The sequence below is a fragment of the Lactuca virosa genome, chromosome 4 (genome assembly GCF_052849685.1).
Source record: "Lactuca virosa cultivar CGN04683 chromosome 4, Lactuca_virosa_CGN04683_v6, whole genome shotgun sequence".
In the NCBI taxonomy this organism is placed as follows: Eukaryota; Viridiplantae; Streptophyta; class Magnoliopsida; order Asterales; family Asteraceae; genus Lactuca; species Lactuca virosa.
Window position 1 is genome coordinate 75804818 of NC_136429.1, and position 7672 is coordinate 75812489.

General features: G+C 35.5%; 1 pseudogene; it reads right to left on the minus strand.

Moving 5' to 3' along the window:
• Nucleotides 1-2220: 2220 nt before the first annotated feature.
• Nucleotides 2221-3569, minus strand: LOC145105541 (E3 ubiquitin-protein ligase ATL4 pseudogene; annotated as a pseudogene).
• Nucleotides 3570-7672: the final 4103 nt, after the last annotated feature.

Sequence of the window (7672 nt, forward strand, 5' to 3'; positions counted from 1 at the left end):
CTAATAAGCTTGACCTTGTTCTTATTAGTTGTTATAATTAGACATGGCAACATAGCGGATTTTAATCCTGATTCGATTTAAACCTGTAAAAATTATAAGAGTTGGATCTTAATTTGTGATTCATTTACATGTTAACGATCTGTACCCGTTAACATTTTTTATTAAAATGATTGGTATCGACAATACCGATCCACTCCATTTATAGCATATCCCGTATAAATATTAGAATTATAGTACTTAATTTCCCCGATGGTTTCTTTTTAATTCCAAATCCAAACACCTAAACGAAGGACCAACTATCAAGGAGGTGAGGAGTACTTGAGGAGTCATTCTCGTTCAAGTTTTCCAAACCCCACTTCCATTTATAAATCATCGATCAACAATTTGAAGTTCTGACCCCATAAATTGCATCTCAACCCTACGATTGTATTCAACAATCTTACATACGCATTCACAAGTCACACCTTAATGTTGAATCGTACATCAAGTCCTCAACTGGACAATCGATTTTATGTACAAAAAAAAAAAAGACAGCTATCACATTGAATTCATACAGTTTCATCGGGCCTCAAGTGCTTTTTGAGTTTTTAACTAAAACATGGAAATAGATTTTTGGAGTTTTGTACAATAGGATAGTGGTTATAAGAAAAGATATATTTTTGGAGTTGACACGTCATATTTTTTGAATATCGAATATGTATTTTAATTTGATATCTACATTGTCTCATGCATGTTTTTCTATGTAGACATTTATTCTATATGATTCATGTTACATTTCATACATAATACATTGTATAATGCATAATAATTGTGTAATGAGACGAATATCCATTGATTCGGTGAATAAGAGTATGAGTTCGATTATTCAAAACCTTAGTTGTTACGGAGTAAGTTTGAATTGGATTTTTAAATTTGTTAAAAATTCGGATCAAGATTGATAAGCCCCAAACCAATTCCATAGTCCGTTCTAGTTATAGTATCATTTTACGTTGGTGTTAACATAAAATGTGTAGTTTTTTCAATACAATTTGGGTTAACTAGTAAACGGAATTTTAATTTATACAGACAACAAAAATTACCGACTAAAATGATATTTTAATTTTGTTATAAAATGATTTAGTATGTCGTAAGCATTTAAAATAAGTTTTAAACAACTTTCAACTTATTTGTCTAATTTCATTTGTTTTATTGTAGCTAGATTTTTAATTTTGTTCCGTAAAAGAGAAAAAATATTTAAAAAAAAAATCATAGATTTTCTTTTATAAATTTGTGCATCAAAAATACATATCTTTTATCTAACACAATATTTAAAAAAAAAAAAAAGTGGTAAAATGAATCGATCAGATGAAATTAGCATCTATATTTCCCAGTCCAAAAAACTTGTATATATTTTACAATCTTTCAGTAACAAGCCATAATTAACTTCAATCAACTAAAAGTCTAAAATGTTATTGGACCAGATTGTTATCGTTAAACAATAACAAAAAGGATTAAATTTGAAAATGATAAACTTTAAAGATTAATGGATCATGTCTTCTTTGGTGGATGAAGAATAAATAAATATTAAATAACTAGATAAAGAAGAAGATGGAATGATGGATAATTGAAAATTTCCCACGACTTGAGCACATCGGAGACACCCAACATGACAAAAGATCCATCGGCATACGAGAACAACACTTGGAATCATGGAATGTTTGGTTGTCATGTGGAATTTTTAATTTAATGCATGTCTTTAGTTTTAATAAACACTAATTTCAAAACTATGAACGTGAGTTTAATATATAATTTGTTCATATCTTTTGTAAACAATTAGTATTATTAGAAAATATATTAATATATAATAATCTATAATAACAATTAAAAAAATAATATTTAAATGGAATCCAAAAATATATAAAAAAAAAAAAAGAAGTTACTTTGAAATTTTGAAGATGAATAAGTTATATAAATGCGAAAAATTTAGGTAACCAAATTTACTACCGCAATAATAAAATTTGAACGAGATTTTCTTGATTCTTTCCTAACTATACGCCAATAATGTGCCACCAAGTTATAGTAACCATTTTCTAACCATGATTTATCTAATTTATAATTTATGCAATAAAAGTCCTATTTTAAAGTCAATCTAATTTGAGATACTTAAATTATAATAATTTATATATCAAGCAATAAAAACAATACACCTTATTAATAATCACATAGAATGATTTTAAGGGATGAATGTAATAATTTTAAGGGATTTAAGCTTATTAAAGATTGTCATTGTTAACTTTAAACATCACAAATAAATATTGAAAATCATAGAATGATTTTCGTAATTACAAATCAAAAATCAAAATCCCACTCTTTGCTAAATCCACTCTTACCCTAAACGAATTATGGAGTGGTAATAGCAAAAGATGGAGTTTCCATAAATAGTTAAAAAGTAAGTTAATTTACAGTTATACCCCTGAGAGCCATCGGAAAAGCTCGCTAATCTCTTCTCCGATTCTACCATGCCCTGCCTCAAAGTCGTCGACGATGTCACTCCGGCGACTGCTTCCGGTAAAGAACCTTCCAGAACCACGGAAGGACTGAGTACGTGAAGAGAGAGAAAGAGAAACACGGTCCACATAATCTCGCAGCCAATTACGCCTTCCACTGCCGCCGCCCGCAGCCACCTCCGCTGCCAAATTCTGTCCCGGCGGTTCCGGAGTTGTAGAATCCTTGTCGACTGAAGTACAGTCGGAAATGCCTCTCCGGTGCGTTGATTCGACGGGAATCTCGCAGCCGTCATCGAGCACGTAGTCATACGAGCCAACGGAGTACGACCTACGGGCTGAATCAGATGGCTCTCGACGCTGGCTAATAGTTCCGATCTCAATACGAAAACTACTGTTACTTCTATTTCCACCGACTCTACCTCCGGCGCCGCCGGATGCCGCAGCAATTTTGTTAAGCACATCGTCTTCGGTAGGGTTCACCGTCGACCGGCAGAGCGGACATGTCTGGTTAGACTTAAGCCAAGCATCAATACACTGTGCGTGAAACGCATGACAGCATAATGGAAGCAGTCGGAGTTGATCTATACCTTTAAACTTCGATAAACACACAGCGCAGTCTCCGCCGGCGATATTTCCGGTGAGTGAAGAAAACGTAAATAGCGGGAGCGACTCCACCCCATTATTACCTACACTAATCACATGATGACGCACGTGTTCGTTTTCGTTTCTATTGTCGGAGACGACGTCGTCAGCTGGAGAAAAGGTAGTACGGAAGGAGCGGTTGCAGCGGCGAGAGAGGAAGCGGATGAGGAGGTAGATGGCGGCTGAGACAATAATGGCGGAAGAGACAACAATCATTACTATGATTACTGAAGATGTCGACGACGACGAAGAGGAAGGAGAAGATGAGTGGTGGTGTTGGTGTGGTACAGTGCCGCCATTGTTGTAAACTTGAGGAATGTTGATGCCTGTAGTGGTTGGGTTGGATTCAGTGGAGAGTAATGGAGGCGGAGGGGTTCCGATATCCATTTGATTATGGAGGGAAGGGGGGAGGAGGCGGTGGTGGTGGGTGGGGGTGATCAATGTAAGGCGGAGTTAATGAAGGCGCAGTACCGATGAAGGTGATGTGATTATTAATGCGTGCTCTGGTTTTGGTGGTGTTGGTCCAGCTTTTGACTTACACGTGACATGCACGTGATAATGTAGTTGCCGGGCCGGGTTAGTATTTTTGTTTTGCTTATAAATGGGTTTTGGAACCCTTTCGGTCTACATATATCACACATCAAAAGAAATTCGGTCTAGTTATGAACTTTAGGCTAAATTACATTTTTAGTCTTTATTTTTTTATTGATTTTTATAGATATGTTTTTAAAAGATTAAAATTTATAAATGTTATCTAGTTTTCCAGTTTTAGCAAAGAAAAAAAAAAGAGAAAGATTGAAAGTAACGAGAAAAAATCAAAGAAAAGATTGTGTAAAAAAAATGTATTTTGTATTACCGAGTGAGAAAACTGTAATAAAGTGACTACATATTGGCCTTATAATCGTTTTAGTTATTATATATATTTTTTATTCAATTAAGTCCCAAATACCGGTAATCATATTCAATTTAACCCTTGTATACATTTTTTTTGTAAAACTGCAATAAAGTGCCTACATATTGGCTTGATATTTTTGTATACTGCAATAAAGTCCCAAATACCGGTAATCGTTTTAGTCCTTGTATACATTTTTTTTGTAAAATATGTTTTTGTATACATTTTTTATAAAAACGGATTTGTATATATTTATATACTTAATAAATACATATTTTTATAACTAGATATTTCATATACAAAAAACTTTTTAAAAATAAGTTTTTATATAGAAAATATAAGATTTTTATGTGAAAATACTTTTTTTTGTATAAATATGATTTTATAAGGAAAAAACATATTAGAAACAATTTTTTTAGAAAAAAAAGTTGTAAAAAAAAAACTAAAGTTAGGATGAATTCATAAAAAAATTCTAAAATTTGGGAAAAAATGGTAAAGTTTGGACCAAATTTGTAACAAAATTTAAAATCTGGGCCAAAAGTGTAAATTTTGGACCAAATTTGTAATAAATTTTGAAATCTGGGCCAAAAATGTAATTTTTGAAAGTTGGATGACCTGTTGACCGGGTCAAAGGGTTAAATTGAATACGATTACCAGTATTTGCGACTTAATTGGATAAAAAATATATATAGGGACTAAATCGATTATGAGGCCAATATGTAGGGACTTTATTGCAGTTTTCCCTTACCGAGTTGATGCATTTAAAATAGAAGTGATTGTGTGTTTGTAGAAGAAATGAGAAAGCCATCACACCTCCTACGGAACCACTGAAATGGAGTTCTACCGGGTTCCCTCCTCATTGATCGAATCAAGCTCGAATTTTAACAAGAAATGGAGTTCTACCGGGTTCCCTCCTTGTCGTCACCGACATGAATCTTGTAAACTAACAAGACATAGAACGGTTAGGGTTTCGTATTATTAACAAATGAGAAGTACAAGATACAGTAAAAGGAAAAAACATAATATATAGACTAACTAATTAGAGTTTTCTAACTAATGGGCCAATACAAAATAAAGCCCAAAATCTTATTAGGCTAACATCCCCCCTCCCTCTCTCTCTCTCTCTCTCAAACTCACAATGCAACAACAATAAGCATTGAGAGTTTGTCACACAGAAAATGAAATCGAGGAGCAGTCAATGCTTCGTAAGAATATCAACAATCTGCAATGTGGAAGGAACATAAGGAATGGAGATAGTGCCCTTTTATAGATGATGACATGTGAAATGACAATCAATCTGAATGTGTTTTGTGCGCTCATGAAACAACTGAATTCTTGGCAATCATTATCGTACTCTCGTTGTCACAATACAAAGGGGTAGGCTGAGAGATGTGAACATCCATATCTGCAAGAAGCTATCTCAACCAAACAATCTCACAAGTGGCGATAGCCATGGCTTGATACTCAGATTTTGTAGAAGAACGAGAGACAACATCTTGTTTCTTACTCTTCCATGATATCAATGAATCCCCAAGAAAAAACATAATACCCAGTAGTGGACTTACGGTCATAAATATCACTATCCCAATTAGCATCACTATAGGCACTCAGCTCAAGAGAGGATGTAGATGTAAACACAAGGGTGTAGAACCGAGTACCACGAAGATATCTCAAAATACGAATAACAACTCCCCAATGAATAGTAGAAGGGGCAGTGACAAACTAGCTAACCACATGAATTGCATGAGCAATATCCAGTCTAGTGGTAGTCCCGTAAACCAAACTCCCTACAATGGTACAATAAAGGCCTGGATCTGATAAGTGGACACCATCAGTTGGAAAATACTTTGCATTACTCTCTATAGGCGTATCAACTATCTGATTATCCGTGATTCGTGTGTGTTCAAACAAATCTAAAATGTACTTCGTTTGAGATAAAAGATAACCCTTTGGAGACTGAGCAACTTCAATCCTCAATAAATAACGTAGCAAACTCAAGTCTTTCATAGAAAAAAGGTGAGCCAAATCACGCTTTAAAGACTTTATACCATCATGATCATCACCGATAATAATCATATCATCGACATATAAGGAAAGAATAATCTGACCTGCACTCGTACGTCAAACAAATAGAGTCGATCCATGGTTACTTGGTTTAAAACCAAGAGAAGTGATCACCATAGAAAATTTCTCAAACCAAGCACGAGGGGCTTGCTTGAGGCCAAATAGTGCCTTCCGAAGTCGACAAACTTCACCTGGTTGGTGAGCAATACCAGGGGGAGGAGACATGTATACTTACTCATGATCACCATTCAAGAACGTATTCTTGACATCCATTTGATAAATCTTCCATTGACGAATGGAAGAAACTACAATCAAGGTGCGAACAGTCGTCATTTTTGCAACATGAGCAAAAGTCTCATCATAATCCATACCATACTTTTGTGTATACCCTTTTGCAACAAGTCTGGATTTATAACGCTCAAGGGATCCATCATCAAACTTTGTTTTGATTTTATATACCCAACGACAACCAATTGTGTGCTTTCTGGGCGGAAGTGGAACTAGATCCCACATATGAGTCAGATAAAGAGCTGGAAGTTCCTCAGCTATAGTGGTCTGCCAAAGAGGATCAGAAACGACCTCTTTATAGGATGTTGGCTCAAAGAGACGATGTACATTAGCAATAAAGGAGGCAAATAGTGGTGAGTAAGAGGAATAGACAAATTCAGGAAGCTTTGTGGAGTTCTAGTTACGATAAGGCCTCGATGGTGGGGGATCCTGATGATCTGTAGGAAGAGGATCAATGATAGGTGGTGGATCATCAATGTCAATGCTAAATAGATCAATAGTACGAAACTCCTCTCGGGTTGCATCATGTGACTGAACAGGAATGCTATAGAACGGAATGTGCTCCAAAAAAGTGACATTGCTAGAGACATAAAATTTCTGATTTGATGGATCATAACACCGATAACCTTTCTGGCCAATATCATTTCCCAAAAATACATAAAGGGCTGATTTTGAAGACAACATATTTCTCTCTACACGAGGCTTCAATACAAAACAGGTACACCCAGAAACTCGTAATGAAGTATAATCTGGAAGTTGCCGAAACAACATTTCATAAGGAGACTTCCTCGAAGTGTGCACAATAGGATGCGATTAATAACGTAAGTGACGGTATGAACAACTTCTCCCTAAAACATATTGGGAACTTGAGCAGAAAGTAGCAAAGATCTTGCAGTTTCTAGGAGGTGTCGATGTTTCCTTTTTGCAACACCACTCCGCTGAGGGGTGTTTGTACAAGATGACTGATGCGCAGTTCCACCAGATGCCAATGACTGTTTAAAATCATTGGTGGTAAATTCCCCTCCTATATCACCCTGAAAAAAATTATGACAACAGAGTGTTAAGTCTTGACAAGAGCTCTAAAGTCTAGGGATGAGCATCGGAACCGGCCCGGGAACCGAACTTGGTGGAAAATAGGAACCGAATCGGACTGCTAGTTCTACCAGTTCCGGTTTCAGTTCCAGTTCTTGCCGGGTCTTCAATGTTGGAACTGGTCCTCGAGAAATAGCAACGTATTTTGAGAAATATTTCGGTTTCGGTTTCGGTTTTTGCCGGTTCTTTTCGAATCTATCAAATAGAA